Source organism: Cherax quadricarinatus, chromosome 78 (assembly GCF_038502225.1).
Source record: "Cherax quadricarinatus isolate ZL_2023a chromosome 78, ASM3850222v1, whole genome shotgun sequence".
NCBI classification, from domain to species: Eukaryota; Metazoa; Arthropoda; class Malacostraca; order Decapoda; family Parastacidae; genus Cherax; species Cherax quadricarinatus.
In genome coordinates, this window is record NC_091369.1 from 8,968,671 (window position 1) to 8,984,616 (window position 15,946).

General features: G+C 38.5%; 1 protein-coding gene across 1 annotated transcript in view; it reads left to right on the plus strand.

Annotated features, from left to right (window-relative positions):
• Positions 1-2,452: 2,452 nt before the first annotated feature.
• Positions 2,453-15,946, plus strand: part of Tsp26A (Tetraspanin 26A) — a 257,157-nt gene continuing 243,663 nt past the window's right edge. The window contains exon 1 of the mRNA XM_070101677.1: positions 2,453-2,649. The gene's annotated coding sequence lies outside the window, so the exon portion shown is untranslated. The remainder of the gene's footprint in view (positions 2,650-15,946) is intronic.

Below are 15,946 nucleotides of genomic sequence, written 5' to 3' on the forward strand. Positions count from 1 at the left end.
AGTTTACCAACACCTTATTTGGGGGTGAAGCATGGGTGATGAATGTTGGGAGGGAAGGCTGGGGGCAGTGGAGATGCGTCTGAGGCAATTTTGGGGTGAATATAATCAGAGGGAAATTGTAGTTTGGGAAATTAGGAGGAGGTGGGGATTCCCCAAAATTTTTCCCGAGGGTGGGGAAGGGTTGTTGAGGTGGTTGGACATTGGGGGAATGGGCAAACAGAATGACCGGGTTTTCGTCTGAGTGGAAAGGGGGCGGGGGAGGGGGCCCAGGAAAAGGTTTGGGGGGAGGGGGGAAAGGAGGGTTTGTGTGCGAGGGGGGACTTCCAAGGGGGGCGTGAGCGTGTTTGATAGGGGGAATGGAGACAATGGTTTTTTAAAACGACGTGCTGTTGGGGGTGAGCAAAATAACATTTATGAAGGGTTCAGAAAACCGGCAGGCCGGACTTGAGTCCCGGGGATGGGGTAGGTCCTGCCCGGGAGGGGTGTTAAGTTGCAGTTTAAAAAATGTAGTTAAAGCACCCCTTCTGGCAAGACGTGATGGGGTGAATGATTAAAGTTTTTCTTTTCAAACCCCCGCCTTGGTGGGAAACGCCAGTGTGATAATAAAAAAAAAAAATTTTTTATATATATATATATATATATATATATATATATATTTTATATATATATATATATATATATATATATATATATTTATCAAATATTTAATAAAGAAAAACTGGGTATCAAATTGGGAGGAGGGGTATGAAGAATGTTTTTAAAACTTGGGAGTTGAGTGTCGTCGGATGGTTTAAAAGGATGAGAATTAAATTGATGAGGGAAAAAGGGGATGGTGCATTGAGGATTGATCAAAAAAATTATTAGGAGGCAAAGAAGGAATGTAGAAAAATGTGCCCAAAATCTTATATGGATTGAAGCTTGGTGGTAAAAGCCCGAGGAAAGTTGCAGGGTTTGGGGAAAGTCTGTTGGGCAATGTTGGGGTTTAAAATTATCAAAAATTGGGGTGTGGAAATTAGGAGAAGGTGTGGAGTTAATAAAAGCATTAGTCAGAGGGCAGAAGAGGGGTTGTTGAGGTGGTTTGGTCATTTAGAGAGAATGGATCAAAGTAGAATGACATGGAAAGCATATAAATCTATAGGGGAAGGAAGGAGGGGTAGGGGTCGTCCTCGAAAGGGTTGGAAAGAGGGGCTAAAGGAGGTTTTGTGGGCGAGGGGCTTGGACTTCCAGCAAGCGTGCAAAGTTGTATATACAATCGCTGGTGTAATGTTATATACACTGAGAAGTATGTATCAGTATACATACTCTGAGAGCTTACCTTAGTCTTCAGTATTTTAGGTATTAAAGTATTCTTGATTAGTGAACAGGCAACACGCAGCTTGAACGAGTTGTCGATAGTCGTTAAGACCAAGTGACAACCAGCATCAGTGAGAAGAAACCTCGCCCCTTCCCTTCCTGCCAGCAGTGTTACAACACCAGTGGTGGAGGCAAGAACAGCAGTGTTACAACACCAGTGGTGGAGGCAAGAACAGCAGTGTTACAACACCAGTGGTGGAGGCAAGAACAGCAGTGTTACAACACCAGTGGTGGAGGCAAGAACAGCAGTGTTACACCAGTGGTGGAGGCAAGACCGGCAGTGTTGTAGTGTTACAACACCAGTGGCGGAAGCAAGAACAACATTGTAAGCACCAACACGTATATCATGGGTTGGAAAAAAATATTGTATTCACGGGGGAGCGCTAAATCGTAGGGGTAATGCAACTCCGGAGAAAATACGAGGATCATCGAATAATTAAATATATATAATTTTTGGTGCAACAGATATGGAGCTACAACAGGGATATGAGATTTGATCCGAGGAAGTGAAGCTGATATTGTAACCGGTGTGTTGAAGACACCTTCGTGACAGGAAGAGCTGAAACACACACCCCTAGAATATATTTGTAAAGTGATGGAATATCGAAAATTATTGGCGAAATTACCCATACGAGTTTAGCCCGCTTTTTGAAAATAATAATACTTTTTTAATACAAAAAAATAAAGGTGAAAGAGTGGTGAATAGAAATTGCTCTTGACTACTAATAAGCGCCTAGTAATTAAGCCTAGTGACTAGAAACTACTAATAAGCGCCTAGTAATTAAGCCTAGTGACTAGAAACTACTAATAAGCGCCTAGTAATTAAGCCTAGTGACTAGAAACTACTAATAAGCGCCTAGTAATTAAGCCTAGTGACTAGAAACTAATAAGCGCCTAGTAATTAAGCCTAGTGACTAGAAACTACTAATAAGCGCCTAGTAATTAAGCCTAGTGACTAGAAACTACTAATAAGCGCCTAGTAATTAAGCCTAGTGACTAGAAACTACTAATAAGCGCCTAGTAATTAAGCCTAGTGACTAGAAACTACTAATAAGCGCCTAGTAATTAAGCCTAGTGACTAGAAACTACTAATAAGTGCCTAGTAATTAAGCCTAGTGACTAGAAACTACTAATAAGTGCCTAGTAATTAAGCCTAGTGACTAGAAACTACTAATAAGCGCCTAGTAACTAGAAACTCGTCATAAACATAGGTAATTGTGTTTTATTTGTCAGGAAAGCGGGAGTGGAAGTGATACATGAGGAAGCCCAGGAAGACAACATTCCTGCCTGGGATCCGTGAGTATATCAACATCCATGTTCTAAATTTCATGAATATCCATATTATAGTGTGATTAGGATTTTTTTTTTTTTGTATTTTGTTGGGTCTGTAGTTAGCGACTACTACTGCTGCTGCTGCTACTACTTATACTGCTGCTACTACTACTACTACTACTACTACTACTACTACTACTACTACTACTACTACTACTACTACTACTACTACTACTAGGTGGAAGGTAATGAGGTTTGTATTGATGTAAAAGGAACTCTTGATGTATTCGTTCGATGTCATATGACCCATTGAAGGGTCATGTATGTACGATGTTATACACATATAACCGGCTTATGACGACGTTTTGGTCAGACTTGGACCATTATCTAATGTGACTAGTTAATGATCAAGTCGGACCGAAACGTCGTCAAATAAGTTTCTCCTGTTTTTTTTTTATGTTACGATGTGGTTGATTCATCGGGTGGGTCTTAGGTCAAGTAAGATTTGTCAGGTAACAGGACAAGTGTTTCCTGACGCGGGTCTTATTCATATGGTGACCCGCAGCTGGAGCTTTTGGCTATCTGACCAAGACCTTCTACTGGCTTACCCCTCCACCTCTTTCAACATTACGTTTGTAATTATAACCTTTAGGAATTGCTCGCTTTTTTTGGGTGGGTCTTCTCCAGATGGTGACCAGTCTATGAAGAGTCAGGTAGGGAAGGAAGCCCGGAGATGGCACAACCAGGGTTGAGGGGTGGGTGGGTGTCCCGCCCGTGTGGCGGCCAGAGCAACAACCTTCCCCTAGCTGGTGTGTTCTCCACTAGCGGTGCCACCCACGGCTTGCCCCCAGATACCAGCCACCACGCATGTGCCACCCCGACCACCACACTGCCTCACAACCCACGCTTCCCACCTGTTGATGCATACTCTTGGTCTACACGAGCTTAAAACAAATACGGGTGAATGGGATGTGTGTAGGGGGAGAGGCTCGTGTTTCAAGTGTATGTTAAGGTGTGTGGGGGAGAGGCTCGTGTTTCAAGTGTATGTTAAGGTGTGTGGGGGGAGAGGCTCGTGTTTCAAGTGTATGTTAAGGTGTGTGGGGGAGAGGCTCGTGTTTCAAGTGTATGTTAAGGTGTGTGGGGGGAGAGGCTCGTGTTTCAAGTGTATGTTAAGGTGTGTGGGGGAGAGGCTCGTGTTTCAAGTGTATGTTAAGGTGTGTGAGTTAAAATATCGTTTTTTTTTATCCCACATTTTAGAGTTTTTTGTCTTCTGTTTATTCTCATACACCACTTCATTTACTTTTTTCTTTTTTTGCAGTAATCACTAGTTATGTTAAATTAAATGTTACTTGTAAAGTTCTTGTAACCTAGTCTTACCTTGAGTCTACTTGGAGGGTGTTCCGGGGGTCTACCTGTTGGATGTTCCGGGGGTCAACGCCCCCGGGGCCAGTCCTTGACCAGGCTTCTAAATGAGAATACCGACCCGTCCTAGATTCACCTCGCTTGTGGCTAAAGATAGCCACAAAATGGAGTTTTAAAAGCTTCTAAGATTACGGCGAAATTGAATGTTCGTTCTCTACAGCAATTACAGGTGGGAGTGGGCCGAATTGTGAGGAACATTTGCTATAGACTACGTTAATACATTCATGGGGCAACGCTAAACCCGTAGGGGATTATACAGCTGGTGGACGTGGAGGGAATCAGGTTTGGTATGAAGGGAATGACAACTCCGTTTCCTATGAACAAAAGCCCTTCGTCACCATTAATCCCGTTAAGTTTATTTAGATACAAGTTCAATTAATCAGATTTTAGATAATTACAATTGCTTTATATAGTAACACGTAAATTACCTAAGATAACTACAAAAAAGTCAGTGACTAATTTCTATTAGTCCTTGTACTATCTTACTATTGAGTAACTATTAGATACAGCAGAAATCAGCCATAATTTTTTCCCAGAAAACTTAAATCTAAATAAACTGTACGAGATCATTTGCACGGGGAAGCACTAAACCCGCAGGGAATCGTACAGCCCCTTGGGGAGGAGGGTGGGGAAAATCAGGTTTGATTCGAAGAAATTGAAATTAGCTCCAAATCCCAGGATTAAGAGCCTTTTTTCCAGGAGAATGAAGGGAGTGTGGGTGGTGTTTGAGGGGGTAGACGAGGCTGCCTGGCGCCTCCCACCACCAGTATCACCCCAACCTGTGTCGAGGGAGGACGTGCTGCCTATCTCTCCAACACTACACATACACGCTTTATATACCCAAAAATCATCTAGAACCGTCAAAAATCAAGTCCTTTCCCCCTCGATGAGTTGCTGCCCAGCCGGGAACAACAACGACTGTCTTAGTCTAGACAAACAGTATCACCGCCACCATGACAACAAGGAATACTAACGTGATTGTGTTATTATTGTATTTAAACGGCAAGCGATAAATCTGTATGGGTCATACACTTGCTCTTGTGATAGTCTTATTAACGTGACATTTAGCGTGACTACTAATCACTTAGATAAGTAAATTAGGCTAGACACCTGCAGATAGACGAGGCTGGTCAGGTCAAAACATCACTGACTTTCTCATGTATTTTTTTTGCAAGTGGATAAGAAACTTTAATTGTTCAGTGCATAAAAATGTAATTTAGGCCTACAAATAAAGCCTACGGTTTTAGTTTCCCCGTTAATATGAGCAGGTTCTCGTGTCTTCGACCCCTCAAGGAAGGTTCCTTGATGTTGGTGAGGGGCTCTTGATTTAGGGAATTGGATCTGTGCTCCAGTTCCCCAAATTAAGCCTGAATGCCTTCCACATCCCCCCCCCCCCCAGGCGCTGTATAATCCTCCGGGTTTAGCGCTTCCCCCTTGATTGTAATAATAATAATAATCGTGTCTTCGACAGCTGAAACTGTTGTTAATGTTATGTTAACGTTATTAATGTTAATCGTATGTTAACGTTATGCATGTTAATCTTGTGTATGTTAATGTGTTGCGTTAATATTATGTATGTTTTGTTAATATTGCATATATGTTAATGCTTTCTGTAGGGGGAGGGGTTCCTTGAGGTTGGTGAAAGGCTCGTAATCCAAGGAATTGGAGCTACGCATTTTGGATTGAACCTGAATGCCTCTCCCTAGGCGGTGAATGACCCCCACGGGTTAAGCGCGCCTCCAATATAATAAAAGTATATAAACCTGATTACCTTCCATTCCTTAGGCGCTGAATGACCCCTCACGGGTTTAACTCTTCCCGCCAATGTAATGTTATTACATTCATGGGGAGCACTAAGCCCGTAGGCGTCACGAATGTAATTAATCGTTCAGGGTAAATGCCCTGTACAGGGGTTCCTTGATGCTGGTGAAGGCCCTTGATTTCAAGAATATTAGCTAAGCCGCCCTCCTCGGATCGAACCCGTTTCTCATTCCCCATGCACTATGACCCCTACGCAATAATTAGGGGTTAGCGCTTCCCCCATGAATATAATTTTACAGTATGCTCAGCTACCTTTTGAACTGTTAAACATCTTGGATTATTAAAGTCCATTTTGGCTTCTTGAAACCCTTCTGTGATTGTTAAACCTTCTCTTCATTCAAGCACCATATTGGTTAAACGCCTTGCCTTGATAAACCATTTGTTTGGATGGGTAAACTCCCCTCACGGGAGGTTCCTTGACGCTGGTGAAGGGCTCTTAATCCTCTTCCTTGGATCTAACCTGACTGCGTCCCATTCCCCATTTGCTGTACGACTCCTGCGGGTTTAACCTCTTGTGAATTATTATTATTATTATTATTATTATTATGTGTAAATTACCTGCATGAGGTTTACAGCGTATTACCTGCAAGCAATTTGGGTGAGGTAAGGGGGGACTTAGTCACAGCAGGTCGCCGAACTGTCACTCCCTCGATGCCCACTCCCTACCATTCTCATAAAAAGCTAGACCTGACATTAAATTAATAATTACAATATTAAATACAAGTACCAATGATGGTAAATTATAAAATGTGGACTGTATATGATTAGGCTTGCTAGGTACACAAGAAATTCGTATTACCACTTACCATTTAATTACTGTAGATGGATCACACCACAACACCTGCCTAACATTTAGACCCTACACTGGCCAGCTAGAGATATAAATACAAGAACTAAAGGCACACTTCCCTGTGAGTGATGTTCGTATCCCTTATTTTTGCCATCCACAAGTAATTTTTGAGGTCCCGCAAATTTCCTGTCCCAATTCTTCAGCAGGGGACATTAACACGGGTTCCTATTACAAATTCAGGCCGAAACCCCCCTATTTGGCTTGGAAGAAGCCGGATTATTAGACTCCCACGACAACCAGTGTTCACAAATTACAAATGGCGTCTGCAGCGTCACTCCCCCGGCTGTTCTGCATCCCCCCTCACTCGAAATTTCTCGAAGGGTTTGAATAGCATCACATTTTAATACACAATTATATTTTTCATTTATATGTTCTACATTTAGGGAATTATAGAAGGGCTATGTTAATTTTTTTACATAATCAAAATTATCTTGCCCTATTAAATCTTGGATTGCTAAAAATTAAGCCATTTATCTGTTAAACTATGTGAATGTAACTAATTATGTACATAACAGTAAATGATAACAAAGATAATTATTATTTATCAATGTTACATAGACAAGTAGGAATTTGGGACACCTAGGTCGCAAAAAATGTCCCCCTTCGATACCTACCACTGTCATATCCACAAGTTGCTCTGGACCTATTAATTAAATGAAATATACATACACCAGGAATACTGGTAAATATATAAATTTGTGGGCTGTATATTAAAAATAATAAATGGTTATATATATACACATTTACATAACAGAAGGAAAATATATCTTAATATCACTCACCAATTTGACTGGAGATTAATGTGTATCATACTCAGAAAACCTCACTGTCTAAATCTATGAAAATAACACTGGCCAGAATTACACACAAATCTAGAGAGCTTATCTGAGGTTCCTGGAGCTATTTTGTCCAGTCGCCTGATATCTCAGTTTATGCATGAATGCACATCCAACAATTTCGCCTCCTATTTGAGAGGTGTCAACCCAATTTTAACCTCTAGAGCACGACAAATTCTTCCCCTTATACACTAACGTTGTGTACCAATTCAAAAACCAAATGGCGAGTCTCGTCTGCGCAGACGCAGGCTCAGTTTCCCATTTTCTATAACATAAATGTTATTAAATGCAGTATGGCCATCTATTTACATGTAACTACTGTATTTCTGGAAAATATATACAGTATTTTCCACACTGCGGCCGGCCGGAGTTCGTTGCTAAACGACTCAAATTACTCCTTCCTTTAGGAGACGATTCCAGCCAGTTCTGGCTTGAGTGGCTGTTCTCCTAGTAGGTCTTACTACGATTTCATCTTCCGGCATCACTTGGTCTGCGTTATCTTCCATATCACTCGTGTCACTTTCCCTCAGATTTTCATTTACGTTTGATTGAACACCTAATTCCAAGGGAATCAATTTATTAATTGTGCGTAAACTTTCCTGGCCACGACACAACACTTTGACATTCCTGACAACACCTTGTGCATCTGGGTACAATGTCAATACTTTGCCCAGAGGCCACAATGTTCGATGTTGTTCAGTGTCAATTAACACAATGTCACCTGGTTGAATGGTCTGTCGATTTACTGCCTCTGTCGCACCATAAAAGTGTTCACGTAGTGTAAGAAGATATTCCTTACGCCACACATTAGACCAATGATCAATTACTTTATTTAACATTTTAAATTTATTACACAACACTGCCGCATCATTGTAATCTTCATCACTTTCTTCCGGATTATCTCTATAGACAGGGGCAGCTTCCAATTTCCTTCCACATATTAGGTGAGAAGGTGTTAATACATCTGCATCAGGTGTATCACTCATGTACGAGAGAGGCCTATTATTTATACGATTTTCTGCCTCCACTAACACTGCACGGAATTCTTCCAAATTAATTCTCTTCCGGTGTAGTACTTTACGGAGACACCTCTTCACTGTGCCTATCAGTCTTTCGTACAGCCCCCCCTGCCAAGGGGCTCTAGGAGTAATAAATTTCCAGGTACACCCTCGCTGGGTTAACAGAGATTGAACATCGTTACTATTATTTAATTCTATCAAGTGTTGAGCACCTGCTACAAAATTTGTGGCATTATCCGAAATCATCAACCTCGGACAGGATCTCCTAGCTGCAAATTTTCGAAACAGCTGTATAAACTGTTCTGCAGACAAGTCCTGTGCCACTTCTAAATGAACTGCCCTAGTAGCAGTACAGGTGAACAAACAAACATACACTTTCAGTGGAACACCATCTGAAGTACCTGTTAAAATTATTGGACCACTATAGTCTACACCTGTTACATCAAATGGTTTCACTAATTGTACACGCTCCTTTGGCAATGGTGGAGGACCTGGGTACATATAGGATCTGGCATCCACACGGCGACATATTACACAAGATTTAATCACCCTTTTTACACTTTGCCGTCCTTGTGGAATCCAGAAAGTTTCCCTAATACAATTTAAGGTATCTTGTACCCCACCATGCATTACATTTTTATGGGCATTTAGAACAATTAAATTTGTTAGATGATGAGTTTTGGGCAGTAAGATAGGGTGTTTAGCATAATCACCCAATTCAGCATTTTGTAACCTACCTCTGCACCTAATTACATTGTTCTCTAAATACAGCCCCAATTTCTCTATTATGGAACCTTTCACAATTTTTCTTTCCATCATCAATTTAATCTCATTTCCATAGATTTCCTCCTGTACCCTCTTTATCCAATATTCAAGAGGATGTGAAAACTTATATGAAATATTCATCTTGTTTAGAAATTTAAACACCAACTTAGTTACATTGATTAGTTTGGGTAAAGAAGAATACCTATTTATATCAATGGCTAAGGAAGGACAAACTATTGGAGCGGTGGTCACAGTAATTTCAACAGGAGCAATATACGCCTTTTGTACAGGCCAATTAGCTTTATTTACCAACCAGCTCGGTCCTTTAAACCATGATACAGCATTTACAAATTTAGCATAAGGTAAACCTCGAGACAAGAAATCAGCTGGATTCTCCTCACCAGGTATATGATTAAATGTTAACATATGCTGACCCAAACTATTATACTTCTCTTGCATCTGATTAATTTCAGCGACTCTGTTTTGTACGTACACAATTTTACTGTTTCCATTACGAATCCATTGTAAGGATACCTCATTATCAGACCAAATTACAGTGTCGCTAATATTTATCTCCTGCAACTTATTTCTTATATAATTAGCTAATTTGACACCTACATAAATGGCTGTTAATTCCAACTGAGGCAAGGTACGTGATTTAATTGGAGACACTTTAGCCTTAGACATAACAAGAGAAATAACACTATTACATTGAAGGTAAGCAACTGCTCCATATGCCAATTTTGAAGCATCACAAAAAATGTGGAGTACATTTTTCCCATTTGGATTGGCCACCTGGCGTGGGAACTCCAACATTGGAATTTTCTCATAATCACCAATTAATTCATCCCACCTGTTAATGAATTCCTCAGGTAGAATTTCATCCCAAGCACATTTAAGTTTCCATGCTTCCTGAATTAATAATTTCCCTCTTATAGTAAGGGGTGACACTAAACCTAGTGGATCAAAACATTTGGAAACTTCAGCAAGCAAAACTCTCTTAGTTAATTTATTGGGCATACTGTAATTATTAGGTTTTAACATTAACAAATCTCTCTCAGTATCCCAAGTTAAACCCAATACATTACTACATTTTGGCACTTCATCTCCAGGGTAATCTTTACTTATTTTGTCCTTTAATTTGGACGAATTACTATTCCATTCCCTCAGAGGCATATTTGCACTTTGCATTATTTTATTAGCCTCTCCATAAGTCATTAACAGTTCCTCTTCAGTTGACGTCACACCCAGGAAATTGTCCACATAAAATTGTTTGCTCATTACTTTACTCAATGGACTTTCCATACGTTTAAGGTGTGCATTTATCGTCGCTTGAAGTAGGAACGGACTGGATGTAGCACCAAATAATACGCTCCTAAAGCGAAAGGTTTTCAGAGGGCTAAGTGGGTCACTAGGATTCTCAGGCCATAAGAAGCGGGTACAATCCCGGTCAGCCTCTTGTAAACCCACTCTTAGGAAAGCTTTACTTATGTCAGCCGTAAAGGCATAATGCTTCATCCTGAAATTTAATAAGATATCTCCTAATTTTTCCGTCAACGACGGACCTGTCATCAAACAGTCATTTAAACTAGGTACATTTTTGTTACTCCTGGCACTACAATTAAACACAATCCTCAGAGGAGTGGTCTTAGAATCCTTCTTCACTCCGTGATGTGGCAAATAGTGACCATAAATTTTGGCTTGCTCAGGAGGTACCTCTTCTATAAATTTATTAATTAACTGCTCAGCAATTATATCATTATAGGCAGTTAACAATTCTGGTGTCTTACTCAGTTCGCGGAGCTGAGCCTTTAACTGTCCATATGCCATTCTGTAATTAGTGGGCAATTCTGGATGGTTCAGTCTCCACGGAAGTCGTACCCAGTATTGTCCAGATTCAAATTTTACATCTCTCAGGTATTGCTCCTGAGTAAAAGAATCGTCTGGACTTTCTTCATTTACATTTATTCCAATGCTGTCTAATTCCCACAATTTATGCACTGGCTCAACACCATCCTCTATGGAAGAATTATACTGGGGTACGATTTCATGAGTAAGACACACAGTTATGGTATTTGTAGTTTCCTCTAGTCATGAATTATTATTACGAGGAATCCTACCATACATTACATGGCCTCCTGCAGTCTTCAAAAGGGTGACACCACATTTCTTTACCATACCCTTTACAAAGGAGGCATAATAGTCACTACCTATCAAAATATTTATTGGGCCTACAGAATCATCACTTACACCAGAAGGTGCTAAATTTACATTATGTGAAAGTCTTTCTGTAGCTTTACTAAGCCCTACTGTAGATATTTTCTCTGGAAGTCTATCTACAATTACTGCATTAACACGTTTTTTCTCATTGCCCAACCTGACAGTTACATAAACAGTGTCATACAATTGAGCTCTTTTATCCGAGAGAAAACCAGATAATTTTAAAGTTGTGGGATCTCCCATCTGTACTTTCATACCATCAAGACATTTACGTTTTATGAAAGTACGCTGGGATCCCTGGTCCAATAATGCAGTTACATTTTTTTATTTATGCCTTTTATCATCAATTTTTACCTGTAACACAGGTAAGGCTACTTCAGCAAAACCATCATTATTAACATTAGCAGCAATTTTTACATTAGCTACTGTTGTGTCAGGATTGTCAACATTATCATTATTATCAACATTATCATATAGACCTTTACACATGACTATATGGTGTCTTCCTTTGTGACATTGATAACAGTTGTTTAATTTGGCATAACAATCCTTTACATTGTGATTACCTAAACACCTGATACATCTGTCAAGTTCCTCCAATCTTTCAACTTTATCATTCCATGAATTGTATGCATTGCAATTCTTAGAAAAATGAGTACCCTTGCAGAAAAGACAATCTCTCTTTTCTTTGACTGGTTTCTTATTAACTGGGCTACTCTTAGGAGGGTACTTATTCTTCTTACCTTGTGGAGAATCATTATTTCTGATTCCTGCTACTTGATATGCACCTATGCAACTCTTTTTAGGAAATGAATTTTGATTATTAACATTGGGATAATTTTTCCCTTTGTGAAACTTGACAGATACCTCAGAGTTATTATGTGTTGCATCTTTAAAATGAGTTAGTTGGCTGGTCTGCAACTGAACAATTAATTCTTGTAGACCTAGTCTTATTTCCTCCAGACCAAAATAACCCTTGTGATATTTGTTCGAGAGTCATTCAAGTGTTTTACAGCTTAATTTATTCTGTACCATGGCACTCAATAACCAGTCTGATTCCTTCAGATTATATTTATTACTTAAAGTTTTGAGAGTGCTCTCCAGTTTAACTCTAAACTGCTGTAAACCTTTGTAAGTGTGATCTGGAGATTTTAAATTAACAATGATATTCACTAGATCCAACCTACTTTGTTCTATATTACCATAAGTGACTTTCAACAAGTCAACTGCTTCCTTGTAAGAGTCATCTACATTGGGAAAGGCTTGTATGAGTATGTGAGCATCTCCTCTTACCTGTCCTTTGAGGTAAAATAATTTAGTTACACAGGCTAGGTCACTCCTGTCATGCACAGCTGCTTTAAAAATTGACCAAAATTCCTCCCAATTTTCTCCAGGATTAAATACAGGTAAACATAATTCTGGGAGTTTTGGCAAAGACATATTATTTGTTGGAGCAGACTGATTAACTGCCTGGTTTACACATTTTAATTTATTCAAGGCCTGACTTTTACAAGAAAGAATCTTTTCTTCTAATTCATAATACTGATTAATCATGAGATCTACTTCAGTCTCATCTACACAGTTTACTAATAAATCTCCTTCATATTTGTTGTAATATAATTTGTATGAATCATATCTATTCCCTAAAGCATCTAAATACAATTTTAAATCATCAGTATTCACAGTTTCTTGATTCATTAATTCCAAACATTTATTATATGCCTTGGGTACATGACATTTTCTAGCCTGTAGTGATGCTTTCTTTTCTCTATATTCCATATATTTGTCTTCTATATTAATTTCCTCATTTTCAACCATGATGCAATGTATTAAATTCAACTCAATTAATAACACTGCTTACAACTTACAACACTGATACAACTTACCTTTGAATAAATCCTAGCTACTTGAGCTTAGCATTTACATGTAAGAAAATTATAATATTAATTTTAAATGTACATTAATGCAAACAAACCTTTAGCCAGACTTGGCTTATCAAAATTAATATTATACTAATTAATATAAATCCTTTCCAGAATTTGGCATAGCAAAATTAATATTATACACAATATAATTTACACTTGGCTTATCAATTACACATACACTGATATAAATCTTGGCCAGAATTTGTCTTATCAAATTAATATTATACACATTAATATAAATTAGCTACACTTGGCTTTACACATTAATATAAATCCTTGGCTTAGAATTGGCATACACATACACTTATACACATTAATATAATCTTAGCCACACTTGACTTATCCAAATTAATATTGTAATAATTATAATCCACTACACATTAAGTAAATTTGTGAACTTAACATCCACCTCCTGTCATTTCACATATAATTATTAAGTAATTAACTAATTAATGACTTCACTAATTACCTCCGGTTCAAGAAGGACCAACGGGCAAATTAAATGTGGAAAATTGCATTTATCTGAATGTAACTCATTATGTACATAACAGTAAATGATAACAAAGATAATTATTATTTATCAGTTACATAGACAAGTAGGAATTTGGGACACCTAGGTCACAAAAAATGTCCCCCTTCGATACCTACCACTGTCATATCCACAAGTTGCTCTAGACCTATTAATTACAAATGAAATATACATCAGGAATTCTGGTAAATATATAAGTTTGTGGACTGTATATTAAAATTAATAAAGGATTATATATATACACATTTACATAACAGAAGGAGAATAATATCTTAATATCACTCACCAATTTGACTGGAGATTAAATCGTATCATACTCAGAAAACCTCACTGTCTATCTATGAAAATAACATTGGCCAGAGTTACAAACATAATTAGAGACTTATCTGAGGTTCCTGGAGTTGTCTTGTCCAGTCGCCTGATATCTCAAGTTATGCAGGAATGCACATCCAACAATTTCGCCTCCTATTTGAGAGGTGTCAGCCCAATTTTAACCTCTAGAGCATGAAAAATTCTTCCCATTATTCACTAACGTTTGTGTCCAATTCAAACAACAGTGGCGAGTCTTCTCTGCGCAGGCGCAGGTCCTTTCCCATTTTTATAACATAATTTTTATTAAATACAGTATGGCCAACTATTTACATATAACTACTGTATTTCTGGAAAATATATACAGTATTTTCCACAAATACGATAGATACCTCATTAATACTAGTTACTTTTGACAAAGGCACTTGTCAGTAGATCCTCATTAGTATTAATTAGTTTGTCAAAGGCACTTCTGTGTATTTATAAATTATTCCTATTTTTTCCATATATATATTTACGGCTGTAGAGTACATCCCTTCAGTGGGGGCTGTTCCATGCTGGTGAAGGGTTCTTGATGCGAGGAATTTGAACTCATTTTCCTTGGTTCAGACCTGTCCTCAGTTTCCTAGGTTCTCTATGACCCATAAGGATTTAACGCTTCACCGTAAATATAATAATTCCCCGGCTATCATCATGAGTGACAATGGCTCACTTTTCGTGTATATTTTAGTTGGAAGACAGTTATTTAGTATTGTACAAGCAGACGTAATAAAAATTATATTTCAGCCTCGGCACTATATGACTTGGGGGTTTATATTTTTTTTTTAACATAATGTATTTTTGACCTACGCATGAAATCCATTTAAAAAAAAAAAGCTTTACTTTTAAGACATACTTTAACATATCTTTATTTTTCTGCATATGGAAGAACCTAGAGGTATAAGGAACAGTAATACCAAATATGTACTAAACTTTTTTCTGTATATTTGTTTAAAAGAATAAGTTAAGCAGAATAACTATTTACATAAATATTTAAATGTTTTGTCATTAATTTTTAACAATCAAGGTACACATCACTAACTTAAATGTCAAAATAACTTAAATTTGCTCAGATAATTTTTCTAAACACGCCTAAACATAAAAATCGGTATGTAAACAGCTGTTTGGATGTAATGGAGTTGTTGAGGATCCTTTGTATAGAAGCAAGGTTGATTCTTTGTGTTGTTAAGGTCAAACTGTGAAGTCCCGAGACGTTAGTGTGAAGTTAAGTGACCATGATCTCTCATAGCAAAGTGAGATCTTGGAATACAAGGCCAGTGCGGAAACTTGCCCATGTACTCTGAGATGTGGTATTAAAAGCTTGGTAGGGCGCTTCCCCCACTTATCGAATATTCAACAGTTCTAACACGGAATTCACTTTCATAATTGGGACCACAACACCACATGGACTGCACCTCAACACCAGTAATCTCTTTGTATCAAGGGATTAGAAGAATGAAGTCTGGGCTGAACCTCACTTCTTCACAACTTCACATTTCACTGTTTATGCGCGAGTTTATAATTTATGTTGGTGGAGTGGTTGAGAATGGAGATAAATGGTATAAATTACCGACAATGGAAAAATA